The sequence below is a fragment of the Toxorhynchites rutilus genome, chromosome 3 (assembly GCF_029784135.1).
Source record: "Toxorhynchites rutilus septentrionalis strain SRP chromosome 3, ASM2978413v1, whole genome shotgun sequence".
NCBI lineage: Eukaryota > Metazoa > Arthropoda > Insecta > Diptera > Culicidae > Toxorhynchites > Toxorhynchites rutilus.
The window spans coordinates 118,493,248-118,519,171 of NC_073746.1; the positions used below are offsets into that span (position 1 = coordinate 118,493,248).

Below are 25,924 nucleotides of genomic sequence, written 5' to 3' on the forward strand. Positions count from 1 at the left end.
CATACCACAGCCATAACATTTTTGACGTAGGACTACGTCTTTCATTTCTATACCGGGGTGTAAAACCAAAGTTTCGAGAACGAAAGCGTTACGCTGGAGACCGAGATTTTGAGCGTTAATAGCTCTTAAACAACTGAACGAAATGGTATGATAAACACTTCATTTGAAAGATAAAATGTCTACGCGTCATATACTTGTTACTTTTGACGTAGGACTACGTCTTTCATTTCTATACCGGGGTGTAAAATCAAAGTTTCGAAAACGAAAGCGTTACGCCGGAGACCGAGATTTTGAGCGTTAATAGCTCCTAAACAACTGAACGAAATGGTATGATAAACACTTCTTTCGAAAGATAAAATGTCTACGCGTTATATACTTGTTACATTTTGATCCAAAAACTTGTTTCAATAGTCCTAAAATTGCTTTCAAAACAGGCTATTGAAATCACCAATCGGTATATAAGCGAGCGGCGCTCGGAAATCCACTCAGTTCTAATTGAACAGCGATTGGAGCATGTTGTCGCTGTTGCGGTGAAGCTCTTTATTTATCATGAAAGCGCGGATGAAGGGTTTCACCAAGAGCCTGTTTGTGCACCCTAGGCCAGAAGGGAATCTATCAGGAGGAGAGTGATGCCACAAACGGTTCCCTGGGAAGACATCGCTACACACACATACACGCGCGGCTATTAACAGGTGGTTATCGAGTTGGCATTAACCACTGGTGGGCTTCCAGTATCGAGGAAAATGTGGAAATATCTAATCGTTACTGAAAATAATCTGCCAGTTCCTTTGGGAATTTTCAAAATATATTCATGTGAAAGAGTTTAATTGAATGTTTTCTATCCATGTAACACTGTGACCAAATATGTTTCAATCAAGTGCTATTACCAGGTGGTTATCGAGTTGGCATTTACCACTGGTGGGCTTCCAGTATCGAGGAAAATGTGGAAATATCTAATCGTTACTGAAAATAATCTGCCAGTTCCTTTGGGAATTTTCAAAATATATTCATGTGAAAGAGTTTAATTGAATGTTTTCTATCCATGTAACACTGTGATCAAATACATTAGGTTTTGTGATTTTTCAATCAATCGCAATCAACAGGATATCTTCTGAAGATTATTCTTCCCCATCAGTAGGATATTTCCGTATCCAATATTGGATGCATAAAACCTTGTGCCTCCAACGTAACGCTCTCGTTTTCGAAGTTCTCCAAATATTCATTCATTCAGAATGAATTCAGATTCAACTTCATACAAATGATCTCTAAATCAACGATAGTCCTACGTCACCCTTGCGGTTATACCATAGATATAACCCACTTCCTGTTTTTTTCAAAACAAAACGGATCAACTGAAATTTTCACCCTCGAAAGATACAGGTTTTTTTCCCAAACAATTTAATGTCAAAAGATTTGAAATACACAGTTATTTATGAAAAATGCAAATCCAATATGGCGGCCACTACAAAATGGCGGATTACATATTTTCTCAGAACCCCATCAATATGGGTATCAAATGAACGGTATTAATTAGTGGAACACAGTTGTTTATGAAAAAAGCAAATCCAAAATGACCACCACCGCCATCTTGTGCCATATATATTTTTTTTCACAACCCTATCAATATGGGTATCAAATGAAAGGGCTTGACTAGCAGAATACAGTTATCTATGAAAAAAGCCAATCTAAGATGGCGGATTACATATTTTCTCAGAACCCCATCAATATGGGTATCAAATGAAAAGGCTTGACTTGTAGAACACAGGTATTTATGAAAACTGCAAATTCAAAATGGCCACCACAACAAAATGGCGCCATATTTTTATCAAAGCCCCATCAATATGGGTATCAAATGAAAGTGCTCGACTGGTAGAATACAGTAGATCATGAAAAATACAAATCCACGATGATCGCAGTTCCCAAATAAAAATTATTTTTAATGGTTCCATTCCATTCTTGCCCTGTGTGTGTATGTTTGAGTGTTTGTAGGGTTGTCCCAGATTGATAGAAAATTGACCCCGACTGATTGATCTGAAATTTGGAACATACCTTTAATTCTACTGTCATTATAAAATTGCGTATTCCACGATCTTGAAAAATTCAATTTGGCCGCCGCTAAAAAATGTTTGAATTACTTGACTTGGAGAATACACTACACTATGAGCAACATAAATTCGAAAAGGTCTCCGACACAAAATGGTCGACTATGTTTATTTTGCAATCCCCTCAATATTGATATCAAATAAAATGATTTGACTAATAGAATACAGTACATCATCGAAATATTCCGAAGAAAGTTAGGTAAGAAATAACAATTAAAAATAATAATTTTTTGAATGGTTTTAATGTAGAGAAGTACACTAATGATACAGATAATTTACTAAAAACTAAAAAATTAAAATAAGTAAAAAGAAACTTTTTAAGTTAAATGGTTTAATGTACTAAAAGCCAGAAAATAATTAGACAAGTAGCAGTTGGTAGTCATCACATCCGTTCCTTCATTAATCTAGGGCAATGATGAGACCAAAATAAAATCGTGGGGTATATGATGAAACAACTAACTGTGGATAATGGAAATCCAACGTTTATTTATTACTCAATTTTCTTCTGAATATTTTGATGATGTACTGTTTTCTATTAGTCAAATAATTTCATTTGATACCGATATTGAGGATTTTGCAAAAAATACATAGTCGACCATTTAGTGGCGGCGACCTTTTTGAATTTATGTTGTTTATTATGTTTCGTGTTCTCCAAGTCAAGTCATTCAGCCATTTTTTTGCGACGCCAAATTGAATTCTCAAGATCATGGAACACTCAGTTTTATAATGACAGTAGAATTAAAGGTGTCTTCCAAATTTCAGATCAATCAGTCAACAGTAACGGGGTCAATTTTCTATTAATGTGGGACAACCCTACAAACATCCAAACATACATACAAACAGGTCAAGCTGATTGAAACCATTTAAAAAGAAATTAGTTGTTTGAGGGCTGCGGCCATCTTGGAATTGGATTTTTCATTATCTGATATGTTCTACTAGTCGAGAACCTTCTATTGATACCCATATTGATGAGGTTTTGAAAAAAAAATATATGGCGCATTTTTGTGGCGGCGGCTATTTTGGGTTTTCATTTTTCATAAATAACTGTATTGTACTAGTCAATCCCTTTCATTCGCTATACATATTGATGGGGTGCTGAGAAAATGTGTAATCCGCCATTTGGAAGAGGCCGCCATCTTGGATTTTCAAGATCATGGAATACACAGTTTATAATGACACCAGAGATAAAGATGTGTTCCAAATTTCAGATCAATCGGTCAACAGGAAGGAGGTTGAATTTCTACAAATGTGGTAGCACTACAGACAAAGTTACAAAGTTACAAAGTCTCAAACATACAAACGGGTGAACCTAGATGAAACCGTTTAATAAATAAGTGCAAATCATAATTATATTACGTTTATCGAGAGAAAGTTCGTGTTTTTAATGACTCGATTATCCGGAGGATTCGATTATCCGGGGTGAAAAATAAATCAACACCCCGGATAATCGAGTCCGACCTGTACTTTCAAACAATCACGTTTTCTTACCAAGCGCACGTTCATGGGTCCAATCGCAAAACTCGTCATTATAATATCAGATTATTTTCAGACACAATTCTCGTTCATGATGTTTTAATCTTTTGCGTTTCTATTAAATTTTATGTAGGTGTCGTACTGGTCGGAATTAATTTCTCTTGAAAAAGGATATATCACTGCATGTATTACGCAAGGTTATGAAAGCTAAACAAGATCTGTTTATCTTTCTTATATAACAAATATATTTTATAACTCTCAAATATATTGTATATGTCACACGAGAATAAACTCAAGTCTTACGAACCAGCATACGACTGAAAGTCTCTCGAATAAAGGCAATGTACCTACAAGACATTCCACAAACTGTCGTACACATTTTAGTATTCCTCCCCTATTTATATCGTAGCTTGAAATAAAATTTGGATTATTAACGTAGACGGTGCCGTCTCGTTTCATTTTTTTTACTATAACTGTTGTATTCGATTACTAGTAAGTAAAACTTGGTCCTCTTATGTTTCCTCGCTAATTATACTGAGTACCGTTATCCATTATTCTTAGAAGCATAGAAGCATATTAATTCGTGAACAGGTTAACCATATTATAATATATATATTCACGAAGAAAAAGTTTAAATTGATACATGGCTGAATAAAGTATAAGATCAGTATGATTCCTTGCTGTGGTGGCTGAGAGCAGACAAACAACCGCAAATAGTTAAATCACTTGCAAATAACATGTTTCTCCGTTACATGGAATAAATGTTTGATTGAGTAAATATGATAGAATAGAGACAGCTCTAAATCGAACAATTCCTTCCTTGAGTTTCGCTCTTATCTACATATTCGGCGATCCATTTTTATTTATATAGATAGAAGAAGAAATAGTAGTGCGTTTTATCACATTAGAATCCATTTCCACTTTCAAACAATGAACAATTTCGTTAACGCAAACATCAAATGAACTAACAACGCTTGTCAATATGTAAATGTAGAACATATGGGAATTTAATTTTCCGAATTTCCCCATTTTCCTTCAGATTTTTCCGGAAATTTTCAATTGTCATGTTTGGTTGAAATGTGTGTAATATTTCTATGGGACCCTCCCTCTCCATTCCAGAGGATGGAGGGGTGTCATACCATCATTCCTCGTACCCAAATACCCTTATATCCCAAATTTGTCTCCATTTACTTGATGAGCTCTCGAGTTGTGCAACCCCCTTCCTCCTGTAGAAAATGGGAGGAGGAGGAATGTCAAATCACCATAGAATCATTTGTTACCCCCTCAAACCTCCATATACCAAATTTGGTTCCATTTGCTTGATTAGTTGTTGAGTTATGCAGAAACTTGTGTTTCATTTGTATGGTAGCCCCCCTTTAGAGAGGGCGGATGAGTGTCTATTCACCATAGGAACGTTCACCCTAAAACATTCATATGCCTAATTTGGCTCCATTTGCTTGTTTAGTTTCCGAGTTATGCAGACATTTGTGTTTCATTTATATGACAGACTCACACCCCCCCCCCTTTCCCCCCTTCGAAGGGGAGGGTGGGGTCTCGAACTATTATAAGAACCTTCCCCGGCCCGAATACCCCTACATACAAATTTTCATACATACAAAGAATCAGAAAGACAGACAAACAGAAATTCATTTTCATATACAGCCATTCCATGTCAATCCGATATAGTGATTCTCAGCAGTGCCGAAAATATTCACGTTCACAACATTCAAATACGGCGAATTTCAGCCTGCTTTGTTTTGATAACCTACTGCTCAAGCGAGAGTCGATAAATATGGAACAACAATATCAATGAACACCAGTGGAATGAACAGCAACATTAGCTTGCCATGAAGTTCATTTTTCATTTGCATGTTCATTTTTGTCATAATATTCGTAACGTGGAAATTGAAGATCATTGCGTGTTAGTGAAAATCAAAGCATAAAATACAACGTCAACCAATTGAGAGTGAAATCGATATCACAAAATTCTTGTTTTCTGCGACTTTGGCAATGGAATGTCTAGTATAACTGTTGCTATGTTTTATGAATCTACTCCCGATTGGTCGGGAATGTCATACACCCCCAATTAGATGGGCAATGGGTGACAATAACAGACGAGTGGAAAACGAATATAATCTTGTTTTTATTTCCGGTTTAATGATATTGGCTCTAAATGATCAGCAATGATATAAAACCCCTACGATATGGGTATTGGATGAAAAGGCTTCAACAGCAGAAGTCGAATATCGTATTCCGATGCCATTTTGGAAAAGAAGATGATGGCTTCCGGTTCATTGAAAAAAAAAATAAGGGAAATGGGTGTAGTAAAAGAACATAGAAAGCGGAAACGGTAACGGACCGTACCTCTCACGATAAAGGCAACGAGTTAAATTCTCACTCTCGACATTCTTCCAAAAATAGAAGTAAAGTGATGAACCAGCCAAAAGTGTTGAAAGTCATTATAATACAGTATAAAAAAGGAACGGAACGCTCAACGCCATTCAACGCTAAACCTCACTCAGCCGATCAAAACACCTCACAACGGTAAACACTCAACGAAAAAATGTTGCCGGATTCGTGGTTCTTTCTTTTTTTTTTCTAAATATGAAAATCAAACACGATTTCAATAAAGATTCACTGCAAGCGATGAAGATCAACTTAACGTTCGTGATAATCACCTGAAATTATTGACAATAATGAAATTGCTTGAATGCAGGCTTTGCGAAATTCGTTCATGCTGTTTTCGTACAATATACCAGACAAAGTTCACGCGTCTCGACTCTTGTGTTATACTCATTATAACAGATATGGTGTTGAGCGTCAACAGAAAAGAATTCATCCGACATTGGGAAAAAGCTAATTCCTTCATTCGTGAATAAATTTTGATAATTTGTGGCACTGATTCTCAGATTTTCGTGACAAATGGTAGTTTCGTTCCTTATCGCAAAATATTAGACTCATTTTTTTTATTAGGATACCCATTTTCGTTTTAGGGTGGTCCGAAAAATCATTTTATCCCCCTTTTTTTTCCAAAAATCACTTTTTTCAAAAATTCATAATTTTTGAACTACCAGACCGATTTAGGCGATCAACATTTTAAAATGACTAGTCTTCTTTAAAAAATACCACATCTTCTAAAAATATGGATTTTGTTTCCATAATTATTGATTGCATTTGATTTTTGTAGACTACAATGGTCTAGGTACCAAGGAACCAATTTAGAAAAATTATGACTCAAGAACAAAAAAAAAATAACGCTTCTTTGAATTTAGGTTATGTTATGTAAAAAATCCTCAGCTTTCAAGAAAAAATATAAAAAATATAGCGCCCTTGGACCATGGTCTTGGTCTCCGGACCATGAAAAATTATAAATAAACAAATACAATCAATAATCACGAAAACAAAACCATTTTTTTTTTGGAAATGTGATATTTTTCAAAGAAATACTAGCTTCATTCAAATAACTTTACTTTGATTTTTTATTCGATAAATTTGATAAGCTTTAATTTGATACGTCAATCATCTTAATCGGTTCAGTGGCTTAGAAGTTATGAATTTTAAAAAAAGTCATAAAATATTTTGCCATAAGGAACAATCCTACCGATTTTCACGAAAATCTGAGATGGTCAGCTGCATCCATATAGAAACATCCCACATCGACTACACACAGCATAATCTACAAATTGATTGTAACAATACCCTCGAGTCAGCCGCGAGTAATAGGTTATGTACTATTAATATATTTTATAAGCTCAAATGTGAAAATATTGAATTCTCGGCCCCCCAGACTCACACCAAAAAACCCTAAATAATTATGCATACAGCAAAAAAAAAATTTCAACTTAAATCCAAAATATTTTGTTTTTATTTTATTTTTAATACAGCCATTCCATGCCAAAACGATATAGTGGTTCTCAGATTTTAGTCAAAAGTGGTAGTTTTGTTCTTTATCGCAAATTATTAGACCCGTGTTTTTTTATTTTTTTGTTAGGGTGACCATTTCCATTTTAGGGTGGTTCGAAAAATCAATTTTTTCGAATTTTTGCCAAAAAAAACTTTTTTCAAAAATTCATAACCTTTCGCACCACTGGACCAATTCAGATGTTCGACATATTAAATTAAAGCCAATTAGCTGATCTTTTTGGAAAAATTCTATAGTTGCAGAAAATTGGAATTATGTTTTCGTTATTATTGATTGTATTTGTTTCTTAAAGTTTTCATGGTCTCGGGAACAAAAGGGCTATATTTTTTTTCTGGAAAGCTGAGGATTTTTCACATAACATATCTCGAAACCAGGGAGGCGTTTTTTTCGTTTTTGAGTTATGGTTTTTCAAAATTAAGCGATGGTCCGAAAAATCCTTTTCTTCCATTTTTTCCACTACAAAAAATCATAACTTTTGATCTACTGGACCGATTCAGATGATCGACATATCAAATTTAAGCCAATAAGCTAGTTCTATTTGAAAAAATATTACACTCTGAACAAAAATGGATTTTGTTCCCGTAATTATTGATTTTATTTGTTTTCATAGCTCACATCGTTTCGGGACCAAGGGCACCATTCTTTTTTATATTTTTTCCTGAAAGCTGCATGTATCACGCAAGATTATGACGGTTTTTTCACATAATATATCCGAATACCGGAAAGGTGTAATTTTTTTCGTTTTTACGTTATGATTTTTCAAAGTTAACATGTTTTCGGTTTTCGTTCAATATTTCTATGTGACTAGACTGGAAGTATGTGATTATAATCCAATTAATTGGCAAGTGTGTTATTTTTTTGAAAAAGGCTAGTTAGCAGACTTTAATTTGATTTGTCGATCATCTGAATCGGTTCAGTAGTTCAAAAGCAGTAAATTTTTGAAAGAAGTCATTGTTGGGAAAAAAAAGAGAAAAATGATTCTTCGGACCATCGGGTAACTTTGAAAAATCATAACTCAAAAACGCAAAAAAACGCCTTTTCCAGAATGACTAGCTAATTAGCTTTAATTTGATATGTCGACCGTGTAAATCGGTTCGGTATTTCACAAGTTATGATTTTTTTAAAAATGTCATTTTTGTGAAAAAGGGGAAAAAGCCGATATTTCGGATCACCCCAAAAAGAAAATGGGCACCCTAACAAAAAAATAAAAAAATATGAGTCTAATAGTTTGCGATAAAGAACGAAACTACCACTTTTTATGAAAATCTGGGAACTACTATATCGGTTTGACATGGAATGGCTGAATAGATAGTTTTATCCTAATCGTCATTTGACATTTGGCCTGAATTAAAACTCATCCTAATTGGCAAGAAAAAGGTATCGAAGCGAAATTATTATTTTCGCGCATGAATTCATAGTCATTCTTTTTTTCCCGTGTATCCCCATCAGAAATTTGCACCATCGAATTAGAAACATAGGTTATGCTGTTTTCGCAATCGTTAATCTTGTGGAAACAGTAAAGAGACATTCGCTACAACTCTTTCCGCCTTACACGACCTGCAAAACGATGACACTCATCGCATTTTAATTAAGCCAAACAGAGCTAAGCACTGCTTCCAGGCTCAGATCCTCGGCCCGGGTTCTGCTCTCGACTGCTACAACAACTTCGTAGGAGAGCCTGAATGATTAATATATATCGTGCGTAAACAACGTCGTCAGATACGGGTTGGACGCGCTGACAAATGATGGTGGCCAATGCGTGCGTGGGTTTATGTAGCAATTATGAAATTTATGGTCTCGAATTTCCGACTGAATGCACTGCACTGATTTGCGGGCTCCACACGTACCAACGAATGTACTTTCATGCATTATTAGAGAGCAAACATTCTCCGGTCCGCGACGCGCCTATTTGTCCAGTAATATTTGTGCAGGATTTAGCCTAATTGTCAATTAGCTATTCTATTCTCTCTGGATGCAACCGCAGCAGCAACGCAGCAATGGTCATCCGTTTTGACGACTATATCGCTGAATAGGGAAGATAAATGATGCATTAGCGGTAAACGCTTAAACCATTAAGGTTTGCGAAGCTGTCGGGAGAACACTAAACGGACCCAAACGTGCAGTAGTATATCGTGTTAGATCTGTGTTCTCGCATGGTAACGATTATGGAAATGACACGCATGATTACGCGTAACAGTCCCACTCAAACTCGGCAGATTGCAGTTATTAATTCTTGGTATCAACTTCCCCGAAATGCCAGCGCTGTCCGGTGATGTTGAGCCACTCCTGCTGCCAGAATATTATACCACGTGCCGGTGGGACTAATTTCAAAGTTTGACTGTGTCTCTAGCATAGCTAAAAATCCGTTACCCGTAAAATCACCTCGTTAAGCGATGATAAACTTTCACGGCAGTCATGGATAACATTCATTCCATGCACTATCCACCGCCAGCGGAGTGAGCTTTTACGGCTTTATGCTGCAGCATCCACGATGCTCGATTGCCAAAATCATAAGTCCTCCCCTGCGGGGAGCTGAGCTCCCAGCGCTATGTGAGTGGGAATTTGAGAAATGAGCGAAATTTTTAATTAAAACGTGTTTGGGGATTTCGAGACCAACTTTTTACCGCTCATTTTTTTCCTCGCGAGCATCCGGAAGCGAGCGGAAGTATGACCGGCAGCGAGTGATATTGTTCGAGTTGTTCACCCGTCCTCCCAAACGTGGAGTCCCGTGACCAATAGTTAAAGAACGGGGCTGGTTAGTCACACGGGCGAAACTGCAACTCGAATTCAGAGTATTTGCTGAGATAGGGTAAAAGTTTTAAAATACGTGCTCAGATTTGTTGGAGTGGAACATTGGGCATGGATAGTTATCATACAGAATTGTTCAGTTAGTAGATAAATCATTAATTATTGATATTGTGAATGTTAGCCTTCCTTACACGATCTACATGTTGAACAAAGAATTGAACCGTCTAAATAGTTTAATCAACGAGAATCAACAACAAGCAAAATTGAATCACACTTACACGATTCTAATTTAGTTCATAATTTTGTGCGGGTCATAGTACCAAAACGACTGTGTTTACAATTTATTACGATGTTGGTGATGTTATCGACGGTGGCAAAGTGATCATGTTGTTTTGACGTAGAACTACGTCTTTCAGGAAGGTTGCCAAATCAGGAAACTGGTCACGTTTTTATGAAATAAAGTTAACGTTAATGACTATTTTCACTGTGAACGAATTCTCATGATTTGCATACCAATCGAAATTCTCTAAGATTTGTTTGATATGCTATACATTACAATTCGCTAATCTCTAAATGGTTTAAATTCATGAAAACTGGAAGAACTTACTTTTTCCCATACATTCTTTCTGCCGATTTGTGTGCTAACCCTACCCGTGTTTCGAATGCTTATAACTCGAACATTTCTTAACAGATTGGAAATATGTTTGCATCAATTGATTAGATGAACAATTGAATAACTGTAAAATGTCAAGCGTTATCTAAACCTAAGTGGTGCGGACTCAATCCACTTCATTTTCAAACAAATTCATGCATGTTTTCAAGCGATTTCTTGCAATAAATTTTCAGACCACCAGGGATGCCAGATTTACAAACATGTTTGTAAATTTACAGACATATCTGTAAAACACTAATTTTTGTTGTAGACTTTTTGGATATAACAATATTTCACAGGTTTTTGAAAAAAAGGGGCTCTATTCATCACATCAAAGATATTTGACTCACTATATGACATTTTTCCATAGTTTAGTTTGAAACTCATACACATAAGTACTTTTGCCCTGACATCATTGCAGACGAAAGAGAGTATACGGTTATTCACAATTAATGAAAAATTGCATTCTCTGCAGGTAAGGAAAAATCTTGGACGTAAATTGTCTCTGATAATTATTTTCTGTTCTAGATAAGATTGTTTTGCTGAAATGCAAGGAGATTTATTGAAAAATAGTTAAGTTAGGGACATAGTCCCGAGTCTTCTGAGTATTTAAACAACATCGAATAAAAATTTTCATTCTATTTTCAACAACTTACATTCGCTTTCGGGTCTGCTTATGACGAAATATGGGATACTGTTCGATATTGTAACCACAGACATGGTACATGGCCGTGTGGTGATCTAAAACTTGTATAGCCTTGCATGGCGGATGGAAAATATACACTGCATTTTCTTATAAATTTCATCAACGATAAGACCGCAAGCCTTGGTGGATGTCCAATATATCAACGAAGAAATACTGATTTTTATAAAAATTAACAGCGCGTATGTATGTATGTGTAGATCGTTGAAACATTTAAACACACTTACAACACATAAGTTATTAAGTTGTCCGAAAAATCATTTTTTTTCACATTTTCCCAAAAATGACAAATGAAAATTAATAACTTTTGAATCACTGAACCGATTTGTTTTGGCAGGCGTACTCCCACTAAAAGATCGCTTCAATTTATTATCTCTTCGGTTCTTCATTCGGTGTAAGGTTATGAACCCATTGGTGATCGGAAATTTTGAGCAGCTGATCGAGCTAAATTTTCATTCTGGATTCATGAGCTCATATCATGAATTCGTCTCCATGCAGGTTGATCCTTCTTCGTATATTCCCAACCGTGTTTGTTTTCCTGACTACATCAATTCCTCTGTGCATTTTGATCTGTCCATGATGCAGGATATCCATGGAATTCCAGATTATCATCGATCGGGGATCGTTCCTACGATTTTCGAAGCAAAGTATGGGCGTGTCAATTGTGATAATATGTACTTTACTGATGGGTCCTCTATGAATGAGTCCACAGGATTTGGAGTGTTCAACAAATTTTTTAGCACCTCACACAGTCTTCAGTATCCTTGCTCAGTGTATATTGCTGAATTGGCAGCAATACACTGGGCACTGGACAGCGTCGCCTCACGACCTGTTGAACACTATCACATTGTAACGGATAGTCTTAGCTCTGTCGAAGCTATCCGTTCAGTGAGGCCGGAAAAGCACTCGCCGTACTTCCTTGAGAGAATACGAGAAATTTTGAGTGCTTTATCCAGACGCTGTTATGTCATTACCTTTGTCTGGGTCCCTTCACATTGCTCAATTCCGGGTAATGAGAGGGCTGACTCATTAGCAAAGGTAGGTGCAATTGAAGGCGAAATTTATCAGCGTCAAATCGCCTTCAATGAATTTTATTCTTTAGTTCGTAAAAATACCATCGTTAACTGGCAACGCAAATGGAACGAAGATGAATTGGGCCGGTGGCTCCACTCAATTATCCCTAAGGTTAGCCTCAATCCGTGGTTCAAAAGTCTGGAATTGAGTCGGGACTTTATTCGCACCTTCTCCCGACTCATGTCCAATCACTGTTCGTTAGACGCGCTGCTTTTTCGTTTTAATCTTGCCGACAGCAATCTCTGCGGTTGTGGCCATGGTTACCACGATATCGAACACGTTGTTTGGTCGTGCGAGTTGTATCTTGTCGCCAGATCGAATTTAGAAAACTCCCTTCGGGCTGGAGGAGAGCAGTCCAATGTGCCGGTGAGAGATGTGTTGGCTCGGTTAGACCTTGATTACATGTCCCAAATATATGTTTTCCTTAAAGCTATCGATCTTCGAGTGTGATTGTTCATACATCCTTTTTCCCCTCCTTTTCGTCCTTCGCGAGCTATCGGTTCCCTTCCTACTAACATTAGAATAAGTTAAATTGTAAATACATATTAGATGTAAGGATAGTTTTAAGAATTGAGTGTGAAGTGTCAGTGTGAATGAGAATGTGAATGTGAATGTGAGTGCGAGTGTAAACACACATCTCCTTACATCCCATCCTTTTCCTAATGAAAATGTGTCACCCTTCTAAACTCGAGTCGACCGCGAGTAATCGGTTTCCTATTTCATTAACCATAGAATTAAGGAAACAACATGTTGATATATGCTAGTTGAAATATAGTTAAGAGTTTGGCTCCATTAAACTTATGTAACTGAGCCTGTAAAAATAAACGGATTAATAAAAAAAAAACTGAACCGATTTAGATGATCGACATATAAAATTGAAACTAATGACAAAGCCTTTTATTGGAAAATATTTAACTTGCGAAAAAATAATTATATTTTAGTAATTATTGATTGTAGTCGTTTTTTATTTTTTTATGACTCTGGACTAGAGGGCACTTTATTTTTTTATATTTTTTCTTGAAAGGTGAGGATTTTTTACATAACATATCTCGATATATAAAAAGAAAAAATAGCATCTCTATGCTATTTTTTCGTTTTTTAGATATGATTTTTCAAAGTTAACCGGTGGTTCGAAAAATCATTTTTCCCCCTTTGTCCAAAAATAACTTTCCGCAAAACATCATAACATCTGAACTACTGAACCGATTTAGATGGTCAATATATTAAATTGAAGCCAATAAGCAAAATTTGGAAAATATCACACTTGCGGGAAGATTGGATTCTAGTTCCATAGGTCTACTTTAGTCACATATGAATATTGATCGAAGACTTAAAACATGTTAAATTTACAAAATTATAACATAAAAACGATAATTGTAGCATCTCTGATATCGAGTTATGTTTGGTAAATAATCCTCAGCTTTCCATAAAAAATATAAAAAAATATAGCGCTCCTATCTTTAACCGAGAAAACTATGAAAAACTAACTCAATCAATAATTACAAAAACAAAAATTCAATTTTTCTCAAAAGTAATATTTTTTCAAAGAAAAATAACTCGTAAGCATCAATTTGATATGTCGATGATATGAATCGGTCCAATAGTTCATAAGTAATGATTTTTTGTAGTGGGAAAAATGGGGAAAATTGTTTTTCGAACCATCGATTAGTTCTGAAAAATTATATTTCAAAAACGAAAAAAATAGCATCACTGATATCGAGATATTTTATGTAAAAAACTCTCAGCTTTCAAGAAAACATATTAAAAAATATAGCGCCCCAAGTCCAAAGCCATGAAAACATTAAAAAACGACTACAATCAATAATTACGAAAATAGGATCCATATTATCTGCAAGTTCAATATTTCTCAATTAAAGCTCATATTTAGGCTTCAATTTGAAATGTCGATCATCTAAATCGGTTAAGTGGTTTGAAAGTTACAAATTTTTGAAAAAAGTCATTTTGGGAAAAGTGGAAAAAATAATTTTTTGGATCTCCCTAAACAAAGCGATGTACAAAGTATTAATGAATATGTGAAAATTTACGTTAAAAGACATTTCTATAGATCTGCACACTTTTACAGACTTTTCCACATTTTTAACAGACATTCACATATTTTTACAGACTTTTTTTAAAAATCATCTGGCATCTCTTCCTTCCACTTGTTTTTATTTCGTTCGGAAAAACGTTATGTCAAAGAGAGGGGACATTAAAAATGCGTTGCTCCGTGAAAGAGTGAGATGCTCTTTCAGAGATACAATGGTTAATTAAACAATTGACGGAAAAATGTAGTTCGTTCATTAATAAATAATTTTAATTATTTTTGCCCTTGACAACAATACCTCTTTTATAGTGTTGATTATCATAAGAAAAATAACACTCCTGATCGTTGGATCTCTTTTAACATTTCAATTGGGTCTTTTTTGACAGCCGTTTCGATTCAGTCCGCACTACCTAGATCTAAACGCCCTAACTGCCAAGTTTTGATTGGCCCGATTTACGATTTCCCCAACACAGACTTCAAAATTGATGTACCTGTCGAAATCCGCTTTTTAAATATACATGCAAGTCGGGGGTATTTTTGTTCCCACCGAGCTGTGTTTCCCTAACACGGACTTCAATATTAATGTGCCTGGGGGAATCCGCTTCGCAAATACTTACAAGTCGGAGGTATTTTTTAGTGTTGAGTACTTTTGTGTTTGCTTGTCGTTGTGCAGACCGGAATATGTTTCCCTAAAATTTCAGATACTAGAGGTGGATGAACTTTCACAGTTCGAGAACTACGTAAACATGAGATGTGCAATAATTTCAGAGGGAAATGTAAAATACAATGATTGTTTGATAATTCTTCCGTTCACATATTTTGCTAGTCCTAGGTATCATATCAAACATAAAAGGACGTTCATCAAATTTATTTGTAACGAACAACATAATCTATTTCAAAAGCTTCGATGCATTCTAAAATAATATTCGAAGTGATAAACAAGTGGATTGCATAATATTGTTTCGTAGTTCTACGTCGAAAATATGCGGTCGTGTCCTAGATACAAATCCTTACAATTTTTTTAGGTTTCTCTAAGGCATTTGATACGATTTCTTATAATCAGCAGTGCAATAAGTTTAAATTGTTTTTTTTTTAATTTCCGTTGCGTCCAATGCAATATGGGTGAAGCCAACAAGCCGAGGTCAGCAACACTTTGACGTCATACCCACGCAACCCAACAAGTGGCATAATTATCAGTACTATTTCAAAAAAAAAACATTCTCATCCCAAACTCTGTACAATAAAGATCGAATAAATTGAATTTAGCCCACCAACCAAAACCTTGCTCAAGGCTCAGAGTAACAGTAAAGTTACCTCCGTTTTCCACCGTAGTGGACATCTTATGGTCCTACGAACCGGATATCGCTCATCGGCAGTAGAGAGACTCGCATAGCAATTGTGTAGTGAATAAACGAAAAAAAGAACCTTATGTTGAGCTTGAGGTTGGGAAGACTGTACAGTTCGTAGTTGCCCTCCGCGATTGACCTGGACTAGCAAAATTGCACAAATAACACACTGAATGACGCTTGGAAGTAGCCAATCATTCTCATTGTGCAAGTTTTGGTGCTTCAAACTTTGAATAGTCAATAACGACGCAGGTAATGTCCTTACAGTCAACAGGGGAAGGAGGGAATGTTAGTATGATAATTGGTGATGAGATTTTGAAAACGAGAACACTCGACTATTCGGCAAGACAAAATCCAGAAATGATATGCATTCTAATCTGATTGGTCATACATTTCGTTATTCATCGTGCGTACTAGGTATGTATTTTTCCTGATATGAGAAAGTCACCGAAAAAACTTCTTTGAAAACTAGAACTATATTTTTTATTTTTACTGGTGGCGACCGAAATTATATTTGGCATCTGAGAAGGTCGCTGAGGAACTCCTTTAGCATTCCTCGATTCGACGATATATTTTTTGACCTGAGAAGGTTACCGAGAAAACTAGCTCGAACCGAAGATGTATTTGAATATTCATCAGTCATATTATATTTTGAAATATATTTCAATAGCAAGAATGGGAAGGTCTCCGAGACACTCGTTCAACATTCTTGAAACCGACGATGAATTTTCAACCTGACTAATTTTCACCAATCACTCTCTTCACAACCCTAAATGAACAATTCTCACTACGGCAGTCCCTGTCGCTGTTGTATATACAGTATGTCGCAAAATTGAGTGTACAAATGCTACTTGACGATACTTTCCGTTTATTTGGTATAAAATATTTTGAACACATTGATTCGTTGAATGTATATTTATTACTCACACCTTTGACTAGCTGTACATGCAATAAAATTCAGAGAAAAGCTTTCTGCTAATTGTTTATTCCTAAAAATTGAAAATAATCTCTATTCTAGGCATCGCAAAATTGAGTGTACATCTAAAATTTCTCCGAACAAACTAGTCTTGTAAGTAAGTTTTTTTTTTGCGAATTATCGTTCTTTTTTCATCAGTGATTGGTGTCAATACTTAACCATTGCTTGGGCAGAGTTGGTTTTTGTTTTTTATTGATGTTTGATATTTTTTATCAAAATGACAAGTTAGACGGAGGAAATAGGTATTGTTACAGTACAATGATAGTAAGTATGAATTTTCGTGGAAAGACATTGCAGGAAATAACAGCTGCTGTCGGAGGAACACACTTTACAGTAAAGAAAATCATAAACAAGTGGAAATACGAAGGAACCATGGAAAATCTCCCGGTAGAGAATGCAAACGGATCCTATCTTCTGATGATGAACGGGTAATTGTTCGAACATTGCGAGAGAATCCTAAAACAAACATTCCTAAATTGACTTCCGAAGTGACCGGCATAATTGGGAGACCTGTCTGCGCAGACACTGTTCGGAAAGCAGCATCCAGGAACAATCTGAGAGGTCTTGTTGGCCTAAGGAAATCTTGAACAAGGTCTTTTATACGGATGAGCCAAAAGCCAATCTCTTTGAATCGGATGGAAGACAGATGGTGTAAAGGAAACCAATATCGGTGCTCCAGGTTCAGTATTTGGTTCCCACAGTAAAACACGGCTGCGGGAGTCAGATGATGTGTGGTACATTGGCGGCTTCTGGAACTGGAACCATGATGTTTATCGATTCGGCGATGTACAAGATGGCTTAATTGATCTTCCTGAAACATAACCTGCAGTCTCCCGTTCAGAAATTTGGCCCCCTCAAGATTACTACTTGGTGCTCCCGTGGCCGAGTGGTTAGCGTCAAAACCTAACATGCCGGGGGTTCGGGTTCGATTCCCGTTCTGGTCGGGGGAATTTTTCGTAAAAGAACTTTCCTCCGACTTGCACTGTGGTCACGCGTATTCTAGAGCTTGCCACTCAGAATGCATTCAAGGCGTGTTATTTGGCATAGAAATCTCAACTAAGTACTAGTAAAAATGACGCAAGTAATATCACGTTGAGACGGCGAAGTTCCTCTAGGAACGTTGGTGCCATTTAAGAAGAAGAAGAAGATTACTACTTTCAAAAGAATAATGACCCGAAGCAAACTGACTTCGAAGTGCTGGAATGACTGCTCTATTATGTCCCAAGCAACTCAAAACACCTCCGGAATTACCGAACTTGAACACTATTGAGTATATATGGTGGGAAATCAAGAACCATCCATCCATCAACATCCAGGGAACGAAGCGAAACTTTAAACGCGATTATTGAGATCTGGGAAGTACTTCCGTCTACAGTGACCAAAAATCTCGCTGGGTGCTTGCAGGAAGTGCTGGACGCTAAAAGGGGGCCATACCGAATACTAGAGGAATTCATTTTTGTTATCTGTTTACATTTCTGAACTGATTTCAATTTTCTTTTCATGAAAAACTTGAACTGTACACTCAATTTTGTGACGTCTTAATTGGAGATTTTTTGTTTGTATTTCAAATATGAAGTAGAAATGTGACCATTTTATTTTTTTTTCTTATCACTACATGAGAGTAAAATGGATCGATTTTATGATGAATATAAGTCGCATTTAATTATTTATTTTTTAACCCCGAAAAACTCAACGATAGCAAACCAGCACGAGTTGTATACTCAATTTTGCGATAGACTGTAAATAACTCTTCCAACACACCACGAATCTCATTTTACTTTATTTTCTCTCCTATTTTTATCGCTCTACTCTTATGAGAAAATTTAACATAATGTCGATTTTTTCACTTTAGAGGATATGAATCAACCGAGAGTAACAATTCATTATTAAGTTAAACATCGCGGTTACGCAAATTCCGATAGTTTTGCAAATTTCAGCGACGGCCAGCGGGACCGAAAGACTATCGCAATCTTCGGAACGACACAAACAACACGGAACGATACAAACAAAAAATGAGTGGGTTATATCTATGATATAACCGCATGGTTGACGTGGAAATACCTTAGCTTAGCAATCATTCGTTTGTATTGATTAAATTCTTGAACGAATGAAACAGTTTTCAAATTCAATTTGCTCTGTGAGTGAAAAAAATGAACGAATGCCGTGTAAAGTCAATTCATTTATTGCGATTGATTGTTCTTCGTTACAAGTAAATTTAATGACGGACCTTTTACGTTTGGTATGATGACTAGAACAAAATATACGTACGGAAGAATTATCAAACGTTTGATGAACCAGCCTAAGGCTGAAGATCTTTCCAATAAAGACAAAAAAAATTATCAAACGATTATTTTATTTTACATTTCCCTCTGAAGTTTACATCCCAAAAGTGTACATACTTCTCGAATCTCGAATTTGCTTGAAACTGGGAAGTTCATTCGCTTCTAGTGTCTGCACGATTTTCGCAGGTTCCTAAGTTTAGAAGATCATGTTAGGACAGACATATTACACTCTGCACAAAGGCAAGCGAGGACAAAAGTACTCGCAGTTTGCATTTTTTTGCAGAGCCGATTTCCCCAGAAACCTCGGTTTTGAAGTCTGTGTTAGGGAAACACATTTCAATTGGAACAAAAATACCCCCGATTTGTATGAATTCGCAATGCAGATTTCCCCACGCTCCATGGATTAGAAGTCTGTGTTAGGGAAACACATTCCAGTCGGAACAAAAATACCCCCGACTTGCATGAATTTGAAATACCGATTTCTCCAGGTACCTTGGTTTAGAAATCTCTATTAGGGAACACATTTCGGTGGGAAGAAAAGCTCCACCTACTTTCGTGTGTTCTTCTTCTTTTTGGCTTTAAGAGGGTTTAAAGTTTTCAGTTCACTCGCCTCTAGGCTCTTTCGTGTGTTTGCAATGCCGATTTCGCTGCTTGGTTTTAAAGTCTGTGTTAGGGAACATTTTTCGATGAGAACAAAAGTCCCCCTACTTTCATGTATTTGCAATGCCGATTTCCCCAAGGCTGCTTAGTTTTGATGGCTGTGTTAGGGAAACCGTAAATCGGACCAATCAAAACGATGCAGTTAGGGCGTTTAGATAACGCCTAATATTTTACAGTTATTCAATTGTTTATCTAATGAAAAACAACATTTTGTTAGTTGCGATAGATGCGTAGAAATATTCCCTATCAAGTGATGCAAACATCTCTCCTATCCAGTACGAAATGTTCGAGCTATAAGCATTCGAAATCTTTCATTTTTTCCTGCATGTTCTGTGTTTAGGTTTTTATTTTACCCCCCATATATTCCGGTTAGACGTAGTCCCACGTCGAAAAGGAAAAAGTGGTGCACAAAGTGGTGTTCAAAAAGAACAAATAAGAATTTTTTTTGAATTCGTTGAGAGCAACAGTGAGAAATTGAACAGATTGCGAATTTAACGAATTTCGGAGTGAATTATTTCTTTGAAAAAGGCATACAGCGTCTCTGAGGGTACAACATGTCTCAACTAAGAGAAATTTTGAAATTTTTAAGTGTTACTGAGACATTAATCTTAATACGTTAAGCCCCGCGACGGTCCCTGAGGGCCTACGTTGAGATTTTTGGTAGAAAAGTGCTGACTGACTGGAACTGGCGATTACAAAATATGAAAATGAAAATATATATGGTTTGTTCCCGAATGTTTTACAAAACGTGACAACTTTCTAGTCGAATTTCTGACTATTTTCTATCTATACAATAAGTATCTTTGGGAACTGGGACCGACACTTATATTAGGCTGTCAAAAAAGTCCTGCGGTATTTCCGCGAGATGTCGTTGTAAGCGCGTAGTTCTAGTTGTATTCATTGTATCGAGTCATACTATAGCTTGTTGGAAAGGTATTTTTGCGCGCTATAATATAGTATAGTGTTTTGTTTGGTTAAGTCGTTCGTGAGTTATAGTGTCGCAAATATGGAGCAAAATAAAGAGAAAATCCGACATATTTTACAGTACTACTATGACAAAGGCAAAAATGCATCTCAAGCTGCCAATAAAATTTGTGCAGTTTGTGGACCCAATACAGTTTTCATTTCCACCGCACAACGATGGTTTCAACGTTATCGTTCTGGTGTAGAGGTCGTCGAAGATGCGCCACGCTCCGGAAGGCCTGTAGTCGAAAATTGCGACAAAATCGCTGAATTAGCCGAGAAAGAACGGCATAGTAGCAGCCGTAGCATCGGCCAAGAGCTGGGGATAAGTCATCAAACCGTTATTAATCATTTGAAGAAGCTTGGATTCACAAAGAATCTCGATGTATGGGTGCCACACACGTTGACGCAAAAAAAACATCTTTGACCGTATCGACGCATGTGAATCGCTGCTGAATCGCAACAAAATCGACCCGTTTCTGAAGCGGATGGTGACTGGCGATGAAAATTGGGTCACTTACGACAACGTGAAGCGCAAACGGTCGTGGTCAAAGCCCGCTGAAGCGGCTCAAACGGTGGCCAAGCCCTCATTAACGGCCAGGAAGGTTCTGCTGTGTGTTTGGTGGGATTGTCCAGGAATAATCTATTATGAGCTGCTTCCCTAAGGCCAAACGCTCAATTCGGACCTGTACTGCCAACAACTGGACCGCTTGAAGGTAGCACTCATGAAGAAGAGGCCATCTTTGATAAACAGAGGCCGCATTGTCTTCCATCAGGACAACGCCAGGCCACACACTTCTTTGGTGACGCGCCAGAAGCTCCGGGTGCTCGGATGGGAGGTTCTTTTGCATCCGCCGTATAGTCCGGACCTTGCACCAAGTGACTACCACCTGTTTTTGTCCATGGCGAACGAGCTATGTAGTCAGAAGTTAGCCACAAAAGAGGCCTGTGAAAATTGGCTATCCGAGTTTTTTTGCCAATAAGGAAGCGAACTTCTATAACAGGGGTATTATGAAGTTGGCATCTCGTTGGGAACAAGTCATCGAACAAAACGGCGCCTATTTGACTTAAAACAGATGATTGTAACTAATCTTATGAACAAATGGAAATTCAAAAAAAAACCGCAGGACTTTTTTGACAGCCTTATATTATGCAAACGCTCTCGATGCGGGATGAATGGAAAGCACTGCAAGAAAGATTCGGGGCTTAACGTGTTAATGATTGAAAAGTTTAGCAACTGGTATGATGAACTGATCGTGACCAAATCGAATCCCGTCTAATGAAACTTGACCAATCTCAGTAGAGGTATTACTGGATGACGAAAGTCTAAATTGATTACACCAAAGAACGAGAAAAGATGGAAGAGAAATACGACAAATTGCGTGTTTTTTGTTGTCACATCGAATAGATGATCATATAGTTGTCTCATTTGAATCTACACATACCTTCAAATACTTCAAATATTGTTCGATTACCGAAGATCGATTTGTCAACGTTCGATGTAGTTGTTAATAATTGGATCCCATTCCGTGATGCATACGATAGTCTTATCCATGATAATAAAAACCTGAAACCAAACTATACATTACACTTTTTTCTAGTTGCGCTCAGAGATCATCTTGTGCACCCGTGGCCGAGTGGTTAACGTTTCACATTATCATGCCGGGTGTTCGGGTTCGATTCCCGTTCAGGCCGGGGGTTTTTTCGCCAAAGATATTTCCTTCGACTTGCACTGTTGTCACGCGTATTCTAGAGCTTGCCCCTCGGAATACATTCAAGGTGTGTTATTTGGCTTGAGAAATCACAACTGAGAATTAATAAATGACGCTAGTTAATACATACGTTGAGACGGAAAAAGTTCCACAGGGAACGTTAATGCCATTCAAGAAGAAGAAGCTTAGAGATCATGTAAGGGAATGATTGGATACGATCAATATTAATGATGATAACTATACCATCGCTTGGGAGCTGTTAATAAGTCGATTCGATAATAAAAGATAAGGAAGGAGACATCTAACGCAATATTAAAAATAGTCATGTAAAAATTCTCACAACTTAAGGAGAACCAACTGAATCGTGGATTTCTCTTTTGATACACATGATATGTAGTTGCCTGGATAAGAACACTTGAGAAGAATGGGAAAGGTTTAAAAGCAAAGAGAAAGGTAAGATTCCCTCCTAACACTGAGTTATAAATTTTCTACAAGAACAAGCTCGAATATTATAATCATTAAATAATGAAATCACTAGCTCCAATTCGAGAAAAAAAAACAGTACGATTATCACTCGCCCACTCCGCATATTTATCACTGTATTATTGCACACAATACAATTATTCTTTATAATAGTCGTGGAATATGTTAAACCACGACTATTATAAAGAATAATTGTATTGTGTGCAATAATACAGCCATTCCATGTGTAACCGATTTAGCGGTTCTTAGACTTTCGTGAAAAGCGGTCATTTTTTTCCTTTTCGCAAAATATTAGACCAGTATTTTTTATATTTTTATGGGGGTGCTTATTTCCATTTTAGGGTGGTCCGAATACACCACAATTGCATAAAATTTGGATACTGTTTTCATAATCATTGATTGTATTTGTTTTTTTTTTGTAGTTCACTCTATTAAAAATAGAGAGCGCTTTATTTTAACATTTTTTCTTAAAAGCTGAGTTTTTTTACATAACATATCCAAAAATCAGAGAGGCGTTTTTCGTTTTTGAGTTATTATTGACGTAGGACTACGTTTTTGATTTCTATTTAGGGGGGTCACTCTATGAAATTGAAAATAAGGCATGTAACGATTCATTGAGGATTTTCAAACGCATATTACGCAATATCGTTATTGCGATATACGTTATGTTGTTTACTGCATGAGCTGGAAAGTCCCGGGAATTTCAATGAAAACAATCTTTGATTGGGAAAAACTTTATTTTATTCCTCAACATAGTTTCCTTCGAGGGCAATATACTTGGTATAGCGAGTTTCCAGCATTTCGATTCCCTTTCTATAGTACGAAACGTCTAAGTCTTCGAAATATGCCTCAATGGCACTCTACAGACTGCCGATTGGACTGTGGAGTGTGGTAATGGATCCACGTTTCATCCATTGTCCCAAATCGTCGAAAGAAGTCCACTCGATTGCTCTTCAACAATGCCAAACCGGTTGTTGACTCATAAACGCGCCGCTGTTTTTGGTCGACGGTCAGAAAACGAGTCACCCATCGCGCGGATAGCTTTTTCGTGTCCAAAATTTCGTACAAAATGTATCCTGTAAATGTATCTGGTTCTTTTGAAATGTCTACGGCCTCAGATAACTTGCGTAGCTTCACTTTACGATCGTTCAAAACGAGTCGATGCACTTATTTTACGATTTCTTGATTCGTAGCCTTTGTAGCTAACCAGATCGAGGTACATCTGCGGTGCTTGTGCGGCCCATTTCTAATTCACTAGACCACCGATAAACTGTTGTTCTCGAAGGAGCAGAAGTGGAATAACATTTCGTCAAACACTGCATTGATTGTTCAGGAGTTTTTTCCATCAGAAAACAACGTTTGATCAAAATACGATATGATATACGAATGCTCAGGTAGTGACACTTAAACAACACAACTGTGAAATAATAAAACAAGTAAACAAATCGACAATTAAAATGTGTATGTTTTATCGATTTTACTATCCATCCGTTTTCCCCCACAACGCAACGAGTAATCTTTTTGCCTACAATTCGGGCGTTAGCTCACAATGTGAGTCGATGCATATTATGAATTATTCTCCATTTGCCGATAGTAGACATTTATCAGTTGAAAGACTCAATGAAGTAATGATCTCAAAGATGATCTTGGATGGTTATACTCTATTCTCCCCAAAGATTTGATGAGAGCCTGGCTCAAAAATTTAAACGTTGATAGATATTTCATCAGATTGTTGTTTAATCAATTCGTGCTCAATTCACGTCTTGCTACTAACAATTTTTGTAATTGTGGTCCAGGATATCATGATATCGAGCATGTTGTTTGATAATATACGAAAATGCAATTAAAGAATTTAACTGTCTGCTGATTCAGAGGGTATACTCACATATGTCAGATCGTGATAGCTTAAGTAGCTGCGATCTTAATATTATGTTATTATGTTATATGTCTTCCTTAGAAGTTATTATTGCTATTACGGCTATTACGGCTATTATTTTGCCCGCTTCATTTCCCTGAATTCACTTGTGCGTTCTCCATTCCCTTCCCTATAAATAAACAGAACTGTGAGATCAATTTACTACAGCAGCTACACGAATAAACATTACCTAACTATAAAGTTAATACAACCCTCTACAAACAATGTTCCGGCCAACGTGGAAACGTAGGAGAAAATGCTTTTTTATCCATAATATATTTCTGTAGTTATTTTATTAGACTTTAGACTTTAGAAATATTTAAATATATGCAGATTATTCGAAAAGCTTCTATTCTCGACGTTGCCAATGTCTACAATTCATCTGACCTTCTCGTGTACTATCAAAACCTTGGCGGAGTCAACACCTCGTTAGCGATGTACGCGATTGCATGCAGTGACGGTTGCTATGACATCTACTCGTTGACGGAAACTTGGCTCAACGATAACACTGTGTTAAGTCAGCTCTTCAGTAATTACGCCGTTTTCCGTCAAGATCGGGCACCTACTAATAGCAACAAGAGCTCTGGCGGTGGAGTTCTGCTGGCGATTCGTTCTAACTATAAATGAAGACTACTGTACCCTCCCGAAAGTCAGTCGGTTGAGCAATTGTGGGTGTCGGTTGATGCGGGCGACTCAACGCTCTTCATCTGTGAGGAGTATATTGCCTCGAATCGTGTAAACGACAATACCCTTATCGATAAGCACTTGCAATCACTTGACTGGATTATTTCTAGAATGGGCGCAAATGACAATATGACGATCCTGGGAGATTTCAATTTACGTGACGTCATATGGGAGCAGAATACCCA

General features: G+C 36.9%; 1 protein-coding gene across 1 annotated transcript in view; it reads right to left on the reverse strand.

The window, feature by feature from the left end:
* Window positions 1–25,660, reverse strand: part of LOC129780145 (uncharacterized) — an 80,733-nt gene extending 55,073 nt beyond the window's left edge. Inside the window, exons 1-2 of the mRNA XM_055788129.1 lie at window positions 25,246–25,660; window positions 25,026–25,185 (exon numbers count right to left, since the gene is read on the reverse strand). The gene's annotated coding sequence lies outside the window, so the exon portion shown is untranslated. The remainder of the gene's footprint in view (window positions 1–25,025; window positions 25,186–25,245) is intronic.
* Window positions 25,661–25,924: the final 264 nt, after the last annotated feature.